This window comes from Gorilla gorilla, chromosome 9, assembly GCF_029281585.2.
Source record: "Gorilla gorilla gorilla isolate KB3781 chromosome 9, NHGRI_mGorGor1-v2.1_pri, whole genome shotgun sequence".
In the NCBI taxonomy this organism is placed as follows: Eukaryota; Metazoa; Chordata; class Mammalia; order Primates; family Hominidae; genus Gorilla; species Gorilla gorilla.
In genome coordinates this window covers 139,586,472-139,601,534 of record NC_073233.2, presented here as the reverse complement: position 1 = coordinate 139,601,534, position 15,063 = coordinate 139,586,472, and the positions used below count along the sequence as shown (strand labels likewise).

Genomic DNA, 15,063 nt, shown 5'->3' with positions numbered 1-15,063 from the left:
CCTGCCAGTGTCTTCTTCTTCTTATGCCTGAATAACTCAGTTCCTTTTAGCCTCTTCTTAAAGGTTTCAGTTTTCCATCTTTCCTCCTCCAAGCTCCTCTGAGACCCTCCGTGGAGGACAGCTCAGAGCTGAGCCCTGGAGAGAAAAGCAGCCACGTGTCTCCCAACTCTGTTGCTGCATCCCCCAAAGAGATTTCCAACCAAGATGCTCTGCCAGAAACGGAATTACGGTCAAATATTGCATCCCGATCACATTAGTATGTTAAAGGCTTGGAGAGGGTTCGAGGTAAAGATCTATGCTGAAACTTTTCCTAACGGTATTTGACTCAGAAGTGTTTCTTGCTATATATAAATTAAAACACCGTACTTCAGGAGGATGACTACTTTTTCTCTCATTATGAATGTAAAACTAAATACAATTGAGTTGGTATTATCACAAGCAGTGGCCAGAGGACCTTGAAGTCGATGGCCCGGCCACCATTCCCTATAGAAAGCCTGGGCTGAGGGCTCAGCATACAGGGTCTAGCTCAACTCCCTCACCCAGTGTGATGAAGGGCCATCCCCTTGCTCCCTGCAGCTCTCTCACCTGTGAGATAGGAGGACCCTGAAGCACCCTGCACACTAGGATGTGGTCAGGCTGCAATGATACTTCAAATGTGCTTTGCAAACTGTAAAGAGCAAAACACTTTAAGGGTCTGTGGTGTCAGTGCCTCTGTTCTTGAGGCCACACTCATGGGAGAAGAGATCACTTGGCCTCAGCTGCCCTGGGAGCTGGTGAAAAATGTGTGGTTTTGACTGTGGTCCACCAGTGAGACATCAGAGGCAGCAGTTCCTTGAATACTTCCCCTGCTCTGGACCCTGAGGGAGGGAACTGATACCAAAGGTCTTTTCTATCTTTAATATCTACACCTACATGTCTTCCTCTATTGCACAGGGATGCTCTCTCTGCCTTTTCAGTGCTTACATCTATTTTTTTTTTTTTTTTCGTTTTGGAGTCTCGCTCTGTCACCCAGGCTGGAGAGCAGTGGCGCGATATCAGCTCACTGCCAACCTCTGATGCCCTGGTTCAAGCGATTCTCGTGCCTCAGCCTCCCGAGGAGCTGGGATTACAGGTGCCTGCCACCATGCCCAGCTAATTTTTTGTATTTTTATTAGAGACAGGGTTTTGCCATGCTGTCCAGGCTGTTCTCTAACTCCTGACCTCTGGTGATCCGCCCACCTCGGCCTCCCAAAGTGCTGGAATTACAGGCGTGAGCCACCATGTCCGGCTGCTTACGCCTTTTAAAGCTTCTGATTCTGCTGTCTCTGCTCTGTGGCTTTGCATCTGGGCAAGTTTCTCCGCAGACCAGGAAACTCTAAGTCGGGGGAGGAAAGAGAGGTCGCTGAATCAGAGCAAGGCATGCCGTCCTCGTCTGCGTCCTCTATTACTCTTGAATAAGAGAGAATGCGAGGACAAACGGGCATCAGCATAGTGACGTGTCCATGTAGGTTCACGAATGTAAGAGCTGCACCACGTGGGTGTGGAATGTTAACAGTTGGGGAGCCTGGGGCAGTGGGAAAAGGGGTCTATGGGAATGCTCTGTATTTTCCCCTTATTTTACTGGAACCTAAAACTGCTCCAAAAATAAAGTTTATGAATGAAAACAAATTACAGGCCCTTAAGTTCTTATTCATTCAAGAAAATCTTCTCAAGCACATTCTATGTGTAAGTCCCAGAATAATTTCTTATTGAATAGGAGAATTCTGAGAGATGACTGCATCTTCTGAGTACGGTGGACAGAATGGAAGAAATAGGACTAAGATCCCAGCCCTGGGAGAGACTGAAAACTTAACGGAAAGAGAGCAATATGCCTATAAAAAGTTAGGGAAATAGAAAACCATGTTGTCCCACGATTATCTCCCCACCCCACCCCTTTATCTTTGCAAACCTTATCTACAATTGAAACCCAGCTTAAGTGCCACCTGGCCCCTCAGGTCTCTTCAGAGCTCACCTCAGAATGTGTCACTCACATCTCACTCTTCCCCTCATACTCAACAGCTTGCTGCCTGCCTTGCCCTGTGGTTCTGTTCTGTTTTGCCACGTATTTGAGTCTGCTCCTGCATTTTGACTTTGCAACCCTGACAACATCTAGCCCAGGGTTTTCTGCAAAATGAGTTGTAAGAAAGCTCGAGGTTTCCAGACCTTTGTGAATGTGGAATTTGCAGATAAGAGGTTGTGGGTCTATACACACTACTGTGATATGCTGAGATAGTGCTGGGATTCCAGCGATAAGAGATATGATGCCTGCCTCCTTATATCCTGGCAAGGCACACAGATAAGTAGGTGCTGAGCTGTAATATAGCATCCTATTGACAAGACAGAGGTAGGCATGGGGTGTTCTGAGGAGACAGAGGAGAAGTGTCTTCTATTTTGGTGCTAATAACAATACAAAGGAAAAACAAACTGGAATTGGTGGAGAACATCAACAAAAACTTCGAAGAAGAGGCTGGCCCTTTGCGAGCAGCTACCTGCTGACATGTGGCATTAAAAACACTGGTCCACCCTCTGCCCTTTATTCTTCCATGCCAGGGAAAGCTTGCCTTGTTTTTCTCCCTTCTTGCACGGCATAGTTCTTCTGCCATGGAATTCCCCACTGACCTTTCCCAAATCGAAGGCTGGCCTCAGATGCTTTCCTCTCCAAAGGGCTCAGAACCCTAGACAGCAGCTAACTCTCAGACTGGGCCAGTGCTTGATGCTGGGCCTCCACTCAAGGGTCCCCTCGCCTGACCCATTTCGATGATTTTTTTTTTTTTTTGGGCTGGTCTTTATAGGGCCATTGTAAAACCACAAGTGGAAACAGCTCAACTGCTCAAAGAGGGTTTCATCTGAAGGGCTTGTCCTTCTCCAGGCCCGCCTTCCTCCCGCTAACAATGCAGAGAAGCACTTGGTTAACCCCCTCAGTTCCAGAGCCAGGGACAGTCCTCAGCCTCGGAGAGCTGAGCAACAGTGCCAGACCACCACGGTGGCTCACGGAACACCGATAACTCAGTCAAACTTAAAAAGAGCAGATTCCACGTGTAATTCAAGTGCTTTCTGCAGAAGTGGGTCATCTTCTTGGGAAGTGTTTATAGTGACAGTTGCATACCTACTCCAAACTTGGACCTAGACTAGCTCTGTCTCAAACACCTTCTCTGAAGACTTCTGGGCCTCCAAGAAAAGAAAAACAGGGTGAAAAAGCCAGAGCTCAGTGCGCAGGGGCAGAACGAGGTAGTGCCCCTTCCTCCTCCTCCCCAGCTCTTATGCCCCGCCCTCCTCCTTTGTCCAAACCGGAACCGGAAAACCCATCAGCAGGAGCTCTGCCTCCTGTGACCTGCAGCAGTATATCTGTGACACAGGCTACAGGTAGCCAAGCCTCCAACTCCTCCTTAGCATCTATCAAGGACCTATGTCAAGTCCCAAGTCTATCCATGTGGTTGGGAGGATGGTTCCCAATGCCTGCAGTTATTCACTGGATTCAGAAGTGCCTCCTCACAGCCCATGCTGCGTTGCAGGAAGGAAAAGAAAGCGAGAGTTGCTTCTGTGTCTTTTTAGGTGGGGAAATGAAGTGGGGTCATCTAGAGGTGCAGTATTTTTAGGCAAGTCTTTTTAAAGGACTGTGTGGGTGGATTTAAAATCTTTTCTCCAGCCACCCCCGTAACTGGGATGGTGGTGGTATGGAGACGAATCTCTTACACTTTTTTTCCTGAGGTCTTTTCTTTCCTTGCATAAAACACTACTGGAATGCAAAGCCTTCTCCCTTTACCTACCCATGTCTCCTCTATGCCCTAGAGCGTGAGGTCTGGCACTAACACTTGCTGGTGAGAGTACTGAGGCCCAGGAAAATGGCAGATGAGGATCTGGTGGATTTGAGGGAAATGAAGGAAAAGCAGGGACAACTGACCACTGGTCTAGGCTGTCCCTCATCTGCCCTCCCATTCCTTCCCAGGCTGAGGGAGGAGGTCCTCCCAGGACCTAGGGCACAGGTTCAATGGTGGGATAGGGCAGGTGCCCAGATGGCCAATCGATTTGGTCCCAGCACTTCAGAAAGGCACTGCTTCTATGCTGCTCTGGGTCTTCCAGTGGAGACCAGAATTTCTCTGAGCAGCACTTTTGCTTTCCCTTCATTGCCTCACACAGAGCTTGGCTGGGTAGGAGATTTTTCTTTTCATTCCAGTGAGCATATTTATTAATTTCCACAGTCAGATAGAACAATGTGCTAAACATCTAGGGGATCTCAATTGTCCTCCCTGCCAGTCCACCCTCCTTTCTCCACTACTTCTGAGTGGGGAATGGACCCGGCAGGGGCTGTGGTCCCAGCTCACCAGCAGGCCAAGCCCACAGCCTCCCATCTGTGTCTTTTACAGCAAAGCAGCTGAGAGCAGCCCCCTGCACAGAAACAACCGAGCCAGAGACTTCTCTGTGTTTCTGGAAGCCCTGGAGGTTGTTGCTGACCTTGCCTTTTTTCAGGTTTCCTGTTTTTCTCTGAGGTGTCGCCAAAAAGGAAGGAGGAAGGTACCAGATTAAATGCTACTAATTAGCATCTTCTCCTGGTTGATGGAGCAAGTGTCTGGAAATTGCTAAGAATTCCAGAAAACACAAAGGATAGCTCTGGTGTAGGGTAAGGATGGGAGCCCCCCTTTTCTTAACAGCTAAGCTATCAGATACTAAGCCAGTAGTTCTCAACTTTGTCTGCACACAAGAATGACTTCAGAAGACTTGAAAAACCCGCATACTCAAGTCGTATCCCAACCCCATCACCTCAGAATCCTTGAGAATGGGACCCTGCACTCCTGTTTCTAAAAACTCTCTGAGTGATTCCAACATGCAGCCAAATGTGGGAAGCAGTGTGCTACAGCGTGCCTGAGGACCGGCGGGGTGGCGGGGGCGGGGTTGGTAAAACACAGGTGCGAGCTCCAGGCCCAGCATTTCTGATCGAGTACATTTGCATGTGGACTGAGATTTTTCATTTCTGAGTAGCTGGGTGGATTAATCCATTTTGCACTGCTATAAAAGAATACTTGAGACTGGGTAATTTATAAAGAAAAGAGGTGTATTTGGCTCACAGTTCTGCAGGCTGTATAAGTAGCATGGCTCCAATGCCAGCTTCTGGTGAGGCCTCAGGGAGCTTCCACTCATGGCAAAAGGCAAGGGGAATGGGTGTGTCACATGGTGAGAGAGGGAACAAGAGCAAGCGTGGGAGGTGCCAGGCCCTTTTTAACAACCAGATCTCATGCGAACTAACAGAGCCAGAACTCACTCATTACTGCCAGGACCCCATCAAGCCACTCATGAAGAATCCGCTCCCATTACCCAACACCTCCCACCAGGCCTCACCTCCAACCTTGGGGGTCACATTTCAGCATGAGATTTGGAAGGGACAAACACCCAACTATATGACTGGGTGATGTCACTGCTATTGGCAGAGACCAGACTCTGAGAAGCTCTGCATTAGACGGAACCCTGAGACTCCCGGAAAAAAAAACCTGTCGGGACTGGAGGAGTTGCTTTTTAATACAACTGCGGTTCTTGTGGCCGTGAGGTCCCCTCACCTCCTCCCAGGCTTACCTGGGACACACAGAAGGACACCGGCCCTGCCTTTGGCAGTGGGGGTGGATGGGTCACCTGGCTTTTCCTTGACATTCTAGGGCTGCGCCTGGAAAGGAAGCCTTAGGCGAAAGGGGCTTCAACCAACTGAAAGAAAAGGCAGACGACCTCCTTTCTTCCTGCCTCTCCTGCTGCCAGAGGATTCTGACTTTATGCCTTTAAAAATGAACCCCGCGATCCCACCAAACCTCCTCCTGAGGACAGGAACAAGGTTGTCTTCTCCCACCATCACCGGTTACAGTCCTGTGCACATGAGAGCTGTCTGTTGAATTAATCAATGAATGAACTCTCCATCTGACGGGCAGGGAAGCCAAGAGACAGTCACATTGTTGCTGATGGAGAAGAAGGTATTGTTGAGCTTAATCGACAAATATTGAACAAACACCTTCAATGAGCACCTGCCCACCTTCCTGATAAGGCTGGAGGCTGTAACAACCTGAGACAGGAATTTTACTTGCATGAAATTATATAATTTCCAGCCCTATTATCACCAATGTATCCTGGTCATTCCGAAAGCCACTCCTCCAAAGGACAGCCTAGAAAAGAGGCCGTGGCGGGAGCCCTCTGAGGGGATGCTTTGGTGTGATCCCCACCTGTGTTCTCATACTGGAAGCTTCACCAGGACCCCACACGCAGGGGTGCCCCACACTCCCAGCTCCAGGCACTCGGGTAGGAGCAGCAAGCTGGCTCCAGCTTTGCATCCTGCTAAACATCTCACAGTTTGCACAGATGAGGATTGCCCTCCACTCAGCCACTGTGGCAGGGGAGAGGCAGAGCCAGGGGGCTGCATTTTCCCCCTCCCTCTGAGCTTGTTCATATAGTAAAACACAGAGGCCCCACGGTGACTGTTGATCACATCCAAAGCAAAGGCAGGTTTTGAAATTCATCAGAGATTTCTTCCGCAGCTGCAGGCAGCGAGGCCTGAGCCTTCCCCTCCCCCAGGGCCCTCCGGCTGATGTCTGTCCTCCCCTGGAAGCAAGGAAGACCGTGAGGTTGTCTTTCCAGTGGGCCACATCTGTTTCTGAAGGCTAAGAGAGACAGCAGGTGGAGGGAGACATGTGAGACTGAAAGAACAAAGGAAGAAAAAAAAAAGATAACTTCAAAAAAAGATCCCTAAGAAAGGAAGACTACAAAGCAGGGACCGAAGTCTCTTCTTTCCTGCCTTCTCCTTTCTGGAGCTGGCTCTGTGGTCCACAAAGGGCACACCCATGGGAACCTGGTGAAGGCAGCCTGCATCACCCAGTCCCTGGGAGAAATTGCAGCAGCTCGTCGAATAGCGGGGTGGCTGTAATCACGCTACAGTCTGTGATCTGTGGGTTTTATGGAGATGTTTTGGAGATTGGTAATAAGGTTGCTCCAGTCAGCAGTCTGGCAGGGCGGTAAAGGATGAAGGCAGTTGTGCAGGTTGCATTCCAAGTGGCTTTCTGAAGGCGGAGTGACCGCCACTCATGGCCACCTGTGCCAGGGCGCACTTCCTGAACGGAGGGTCTGGAGTGCCCCAACTTGCTCAGATTCCTGCCCTGCTGCAGCGTGGAGCAATCCTATCGTGTCTATTCTCATTGGTTTGCTTGTTTTCATTGAGAAAGCAGGTCTAAGTCCCGCTGCCCAACAGGCAGGGGAGGGCATGCTGGACCAGTCACAATCCAGATGCTGACAAATCCCCCTGCCCACTCCAGAACCCGCTCTGCCTCTGTCCACAGATAGGGTGAGCCAGCTGCTGTCTTGCCCCAAGTTGGGCTGCTAAGTATTTGACAACAGTGATGAGCAGCAAACTTCCAAAAACATCAACTGTGAGAGTGAGTTGAGCATGTCAGGAGATGAGCCTGGGTCCCTGCAGCCTCTCGTTCTTCTGTCAGCTGTGCATGACCTTGGGTCTGGGCCCCAGGCCAAGGGAACAAGGCCTGGGGCACCACCTTGCTTTGTTCTGGTTTGTGGCCACTGGAAATCTGAGTACATCGATTTTCCCAGTAAATATATCTGGTGGCCAAGGAAGCCTCATCAGGAACTGTGAGTGTTATCTCAAGCCTTTTCTCATAGAAAAAAAACACAATGATCATGTCTCTATTCAGGTGCTGCTCCATGTGCAAAGCCATTTATGTCCATTCTTAGGCTCTTTGATCCTCACAGAAGCCTTATGGGGCCAATCTTCTTTTACATTCCCATTTTACACAAGAGGACATGGATATTGGGAAGGTTGTCATTTTCTTAAGGTCACAAGTTGTTAACTCATAAGTCTAGAACTCGAGTGACATGCTCCCAATCCTGTGTCTGCATTCTAAGCATTCTCTGATGGGAGAGTGTCTGCTTCCAGGACAAAGAGCAGCTCTGCTGGGGGCCACCTCAGGCTGTTTGGGCCTGTATCTATCTGTTCCCTGACCTCGTAACAGCACAGCGGATGAGCTGACCTAAGCTTCCCCTGGAGTAGAATCCATTTTGCTTTTTATGATCTTTTTTTTTTCTTTTTTTGGGTAGCAGGGGAGGGGAGGGAGTCTCATGTTGTTTCCAGACTGTAGTGTAGTGGTGCTGTCTCAGCTCACTGCAGCCTCCGCCTCCCGGGTTTAAGCGATTCTCCTGCCTCAGCCTCCCAAGTAGCTGGGAGTACAGGCGTGGGCCACCATGCCTAGCTAATTTTTGTATTTTTAGTAAAAGACGGGGTTTCACCATGTTGGCCAGGATGGTCTCGATCTCTTGACCTCATGATCCGCCTGCCTCAGTCTCTCAAAATGCTGGGATTACAGGCGTGAGCCACCGTGCCTGGCCTTTATGATCTTTTTATCCCCAGCCTAGGAGACAAAGATTTAAATGCACTAGTCCTGAGCTGAATGTATGTCCAAGAATCCTACCAATGCTGGTGAACGAGCTTTATTCCACAGCATCTGCCAGGGAATCTTGCTTAAAGTTTACTATGGAAGATGTGCAATTGATTTGAATGCAGATAACAATGAGTAGCTAATTCTCCATAAATGTTTTTAATAACTGGTTGGTATTTATTCAACTTGTTTTTCGACTAGCTATACACAACTAGAATTTATGTGGTGCTTACTGTGTGTTAAATGAAAATCAAATGATTATTAAAAACATTTACTGAGGATTAATTCTGCAATAACCACCTACACAGTATCTGTCAAAGTAAATCCTCAACAAATGCATATTTGAGGAGCTTAATTTAAATTGTTTTTACGAAGCAAACTTAAAAAAATACTTTTGAGAACAGTCGGTAGTTGCAAAAGTCAGGATCTAAGGTTTGTTGTTCACTCAACTAAAAATGACAGCGTTCTTGGTCTTTTGTGTCTACATATTTGTAAACCACATGCACCAAAAACAAAGAACTGAGCAAAAAACTAGAAATCTTGGTCAATAGATTAAATTTATATGTAACTTATTGAAGATTAATAGTATCTAAATGCCTAGAAAACATGTGGAGCTGGCACTGGAGTCACCCGGTCTCCAAACAATGACTCATTTACCAACCCCTGAAGAAGAAGGAGGCCAAGGGGTTTCTCGATATTTTCTTGAAATTATATAACAGAATTTCCTAGTAATTTTTTTAAATTTGGTATTTTTTTTCTGATGTAGTTTAAGCTCATTTCCTCTGGTGAGGGCATAGTAATAATGGGAAATAGTGGAAATAGTAAATTACTGTTCTTATATCCCTCAACAGAGCCCTTCTTACATAGATGATGATGGTGATGATGATGATGGCTGTTTATTGAGAACTTTCTGTGAGCCAGGCACATAATCTCATTTTATCTTCACAAACATCTTCTCAGCAGTCTTGTTATTTTTACTGTTTTTCATAGTAAAATAGTCTTTACTGAGAAACCAGGGAAGTCGAAATCTGAAGGCTGGACCAGACTTTCAAAAGTTCTGGTAAAGAATGAGGAGCCATGTTGGAGCAGAGGTCTGGCAGAGAAGAGAAGACAAATGCAGACCAACATCATCCAATGAGGTCAGCAATGTAGGAGAAGCAATGGCCCCTCGCCACAGTGAACCAATGTGACTCTAAGTCCACACCTCTTGACTAGCACACCTGTGAGGATGTACCCCCCCAAATTTAGGAGGGCATTGTTTTTAGAATCACTGGGGAATCCAGAGATTTCATCTTCAGAAAGAACATTTGCTTCCAGCGTTGCCTATCAGAGAACATGGTGTCTTAGTGAAATGGTACCTGGAACTGCCTCACGGTCCTGCTATACCATGAATAGTCTGTGTGGTGTTAGACAGCATTACACCTCCCTGGGCCTTGTTCCCTCCTCCAGAAACCCGAGGCAGTGAGAAGGGTGATGCCTAAGCTTCCTGCTTCCTTCCTTTGTAACTGTCTGTGGTGTGCTTCATCAGACAAATGGGAAAGAAGCGTGTCTGCTCAAAGTCTAGAGCCACAGCCCTGGCACCGCTGCTGACCTACGGGCAGGTCATTAGAATTGACTAGATCGTAAGGTGGGAAGGGGGTCAGTCTGGGAAATGCTAACTTTGCAAAACAAGCCTATTTAACAATTACTAGCATACAAGAAGTGTTCACCCCAAAAGTTAAGAGGAAAAAAAGCACAAAATTATTGGCTATTCATGGACTATCATCCACTTCCCTTTTACCTATCTGGTCACCATGTGTATTGGCTGAGAACCTAGAAAGGCTTAAACTACATGCACCGCCTCCTCCCACCCAAACACACACATACAGAGTTTACTATCTGCGGTGTTTCTGCTGAATGAGGCGATTAACTCCTTGACCTTATGGAACTCTAGTGTGACCTCGGAGAACAGATAGAATCTTGTTATCTTGTAATGAGTTTTATGGCTTATTTCAGTACATCTCAGCCATGTTTCTCTGGTGATTAAGGTAATTATCAGCCCATGCATTTTAGGATTATGAATAATGGAGCTCTCTCCAGGTGATGGAAAGGCCTTGGGAACGTTCAGACCACTTTTTATCCCGTTCAATACTTATTCCCATACTCCCTCCCCGATATGCATAAACAGACACTGCATTCTGTTTCTGGACACACCATGGTGCCCTTTCTACCCTTTACTTGGATATGATTATCACAGCAATGACTTTTAGATTTAATTGATGTAAGTAGATCCCCTGTTTACCATTCATGGGTGCCATGCACAGTGTTTCCATTACTATCATTATTGCTTAGGATCTGGGGAAAGGTATCACTTGATCTGAGCTTGCCATCTTCCACTACAATGTTATGGCTTGAGTGGCAGTGATTATCTGAACAAACGTGGTTGTTCGAGTGACCAACCTTCCCCCATGCACCTGTCATAGTGCTCGATGAGAGGAAAAACACGGGCACAACATCAGCGGACCTCAGGGGGCCTGCTTTTTTCTCGGGCTCATGCTTTGCTCTTTGTCAAGTCCTTACTTTACCTTTGAATTCATGTAACCCTGGGTGGTTTTTGTTCTTCTATGTCTTCTTTCTGGATGTGCCACCAAAAGTAGTTCCTGAATATTCCTTAAAAAGGCCTCCCAGAGAAATATGCAATATATGATAGATTCTATATCTTCCCACCATTTAGTAAGTATAGTGAGGAAACAAGAGTGTGACGATAGTTTACATCCCACCATCTACTCACTGTTACTGCCTTTTTTTTCATAGTATGAATAACAAAGGCATGTTGGTATTACAAAGAAGTGGGGTTTATAAGAATATATGTTATCAAAAGAAACTAGGTCTGAAGCTGTATTTGTCGCAGGACACAATATATGCCTAAAGGAAATTACCTAAAGTAAGAATTAAAATAATCTTTTCTACAGCACAATGAGATACCATCTCATGCCAGTCAGAATGGCTACTATTAAAATTCAAAAAATAAATGCTGTGAGGTTGGGGAGAAAATGGAACACTTATACACTATTGGTGGGAGTGTAAATTAGTTCAAACATTGTGAAAAGCAGTGTGGTGATTCCTCAAAGAGCTGAAAACAAAACTACCATTTGACCCAGCAAACCCACTGTTGGGTATATATATATATATATATATCCAGAGGAATATAAATCATTCTATCATAAAGACATATTCACATGCATGTTCACTCCAGCATGACTCACAAGAGCAAAGACATGGAATCAATGGTAGACTGGATAAAGAAAACATGGTACATACACACAATGGAACACTATGCAGCCATAAAAAAGAACAAAATCCCATCCTTTGCGGCAACATGGATGGAGCTGGAGGCCATCATCCTTAGCAAACTAATGCAGGAACAGCCAGCCAAATACCACATGTTCTCACTTATAAGTGGGAGCTAAGTGATGAGAACACATGGACACAAAGAAGGGAACCACAGACACTGGGGCCTATCAGGAGATGGAGGGTGAGAGGAGAAAGGGGAGCAGAAGAAAATAACTATTGGGTACTAGGCTTTGTCACCTAGGTGACAAAACAATCTGTCCAACAAACCCCCATGACACGAGTTTACCTATTAACAAACCTGCACATGTACCCCTTAACCCAAAACAAAAGTTAACAAAAAGACTATCCTTTCTGGATAAATAAAACATATCTATAAAGTACACAAACATTAACTTTTTCTTCTGTTTTGGGTCCCTGAAAAATCCTGGGGCAGTAATATTTTGACCCAGCATGGTATAATATAAAAATCACATATGAATTTATACCCCAGTTCCATCATTTACAAATCATATAATTTTGGAAAAATTGTTTAACTCTGCTAAGGCTTAATTCTGTCGTTTATTAAATGGACATGATTTATAGAATTCACAACTTTAGCAAGAATCAAATGAGATAAAATTTAAAAATTACCTGGCAGGCTGTGCAGCTGATTGTATGTCAGATCACACACCCCCAAGTTTTTCTCATCACTTGCCCTTCTTCAGGATCCCCTTGTTTGCTAAGGGACTCCCCAGATGACCTCCCTCCACAATATTTTACAGAGTAGCCCACAGGCAGTGTGGGGCTGCCCATTGTGAAGCCATCCCCGAAGGTTAGAGATTCACTGTTCCATGCCTGGCACTCTTTAATCACCTATTGATGTCCATCCGTGCAGCTACAAAAATCCTTGATGGTGCGACTTTCAAGTCTGAAGTAAGCCCTGAATTTCTTTCTTTGCTCAGGGCTCATGTTTTCCCTGCATCAAATGCTTCAGAGTCTCCAGGACTTGCCTTGCTATTTCTGGACCCCTCTCCATGATCCACTTGACCTTTAGTTAAGGAAAGTTGGTGGGGGATATAATCCCACTGATAAAACGTGTGGGATTTAAGATGAGTTCACCCCGAGTTATCAGGTGGTACAGCCAGGGTACGAAGAGTAAACTTTTCACACACAGCCAAAGGCCTGGGAGCCCTGCAAGGCAGTGCATTATTTTAATCTCCCCTTTTGCGTGTTCTGTCCACTTTTAATTCTGGACCTAGAGCTTTACATGCTCTTTAGCAAGCACTTTATACTGTGAATGTGGCCCAGAAATAGTGAGCACGTCCTTGTATGTCTTCTATAATATAAAAATCAATACTGAAAACCAAGAAATATGTCTCACTGGGAATAGTAGGTTAAAATTGGAACAAAACTCCAAATGTTGATAAGGCTGAGATTGAAACCCCCTTTAGAGTTCATGTTTTTCTCAGTTCCCCACTATACGTTTCTGTTGGAGGTATCTGATGGATATTACATCTCCCTAGAAGTTCCTGGCTAAATTGCAAGATTTGAAAAAAACGATTCTAAGTGTGAGACAATACACAAAAAATTTTAGTACCACTTATACTAAAATGTCCTCTAAAAAGGTAGAGCACAATAAAAAATCTGGAACTTCATCTAAAATCTGCATATAAATAGACCATGGCACTGAATATTCTAAAGAAATAATTGACTTGCAGAAACAGAAGTTCAGGGGATCTCCTTTTCAAACTGATACTAGTAGAAGAGAAAAGAAATAGGTTAAGGCCTGGGGAAGAAAGCTGGACTTGTAGAATTTTTTTTCTTTGTGAGTTTAGAAGAAAGGATCCACTTTTTTCTTTATACGCATCAAAAATAGAAAGAGAGAAAAGGGCCAGGTAGTAGATGTTTAGGCTAGCAGGCCCTCTATTCTCTGATTCAACTATTCAGCTCTGCTGTTGTCTCACGATAGCAACCACAGACCATATGAGAAAGAATGAGTGTGGCCGTGTTTTTATGACACTTTATTTATGAAAAGAAGCAATGGGTTAGATCGGGCCCATGGGCACACTTCGCTGACCCTGTCTTAGATGATCAATTGTGTATTTGCCCTTGAAGCCTGCCCAGGAAGTGGGCTTATCCTCTTATCAATATCTCTGTGCTAACCATGCACATACATGCAGCTTCTAAATCTTTCACACATGTGCTCAGTACTGACGTGTCTATAGCTAAGGTTGATATTAGGTTTCATACTTTAGATTCTTGGTTAGAAGCTAAGACTTGGTATCTCACTTTGCAAAAGCCAAACATCATGAACGTTTCTGATGGTATAGAGTGATGTTAAGATCTTGATTCAACCCCAACATTAGCTGTGCATCCATTCCATGTGCTCCATATAACCCCATGTCCACAGACCTATCCAAGATCCCATTGAAAGAAGTATGAAAGACAGAACATTTGACACTCCCAAGGAGAACTTCCAATCAAATGGAGAAAACAAAAAACATATATACACACATATTTTAAAAGATACAATGTACTAATAAGTAAAAAAAATGGACATAAAGGCGTAAGAACTAGAAGAATGCCAAAGTACATATTTAGATGAAGGCTTCATAGAAGAGGCGAATTTTTAAAACTAGTGTCTGTAAAAGAGTAAGATTTCACTTGAGGGGAAAGAATAGATTTCCTGTGGTTTGGTTTAATGCCCAGAACTCCTTTCCCTATTTAGCACGTAGGTCTGAAGGTGTCTGACGTGACTGAAAGGCAATGCCCTTTCACTCCTTTCCCCAGCACGTCTGCTCTCTCTGCTCGCTCTCCAGCCACTGGTGTCTGACTCAGGAGGACTGGGCGCATTACAGAAAGGCTGGGAAGAGCAAATGCACGGCGAGGAGAAAGGAGACCCCTCTTACTGGGAAGGCCTCACAAAGCAGCAGCCTCATACGATTTTCAAGTGCAGGGCCTTGTCATTAAAACTAAACTCTGCTGCTTTCTTATCACCTTGGGGTGGTTACTTTACTTCTCTATGCCTCAATTTTCCAGCTATGAAATGGTTAATAATATTATTGACCTCATGTGATTATTGTGAGGTATACTTACTATAAATAATGCACTTAAAATAGGGCCTAGGGTCTGGTCAGGGCTCGATCTGTGGTACATTTTTATGTGGACACAGGGTACAAGGATCCCCAAACCTGGACCCAGGAAATCTTGACAGAGTACAGGCTTGGCAATGCTGTGAGCCTGCCTGTTGTCGAAGGAGCACTTGATGGAGTTTGGTAGCAAGTGTAACAAAATGAGATAAATGAAGAGGTTCTAGTTC

The 15,063-nt window shown here is 45.4% G+C and overlaps 1 protein-coding gene across 8 annotated transcripts in view; it reads right to left on the bottom strand.

Moving 5' to 3' along the window:
- The window catches only part of NTM (neurotrimin), a 973,658-nt gene that overhangs the window by 687,346 nt on the left and 271,249 nt on the right, over positions 1-15,063 (bottom strand). The window lies entirely within an intron of this gene.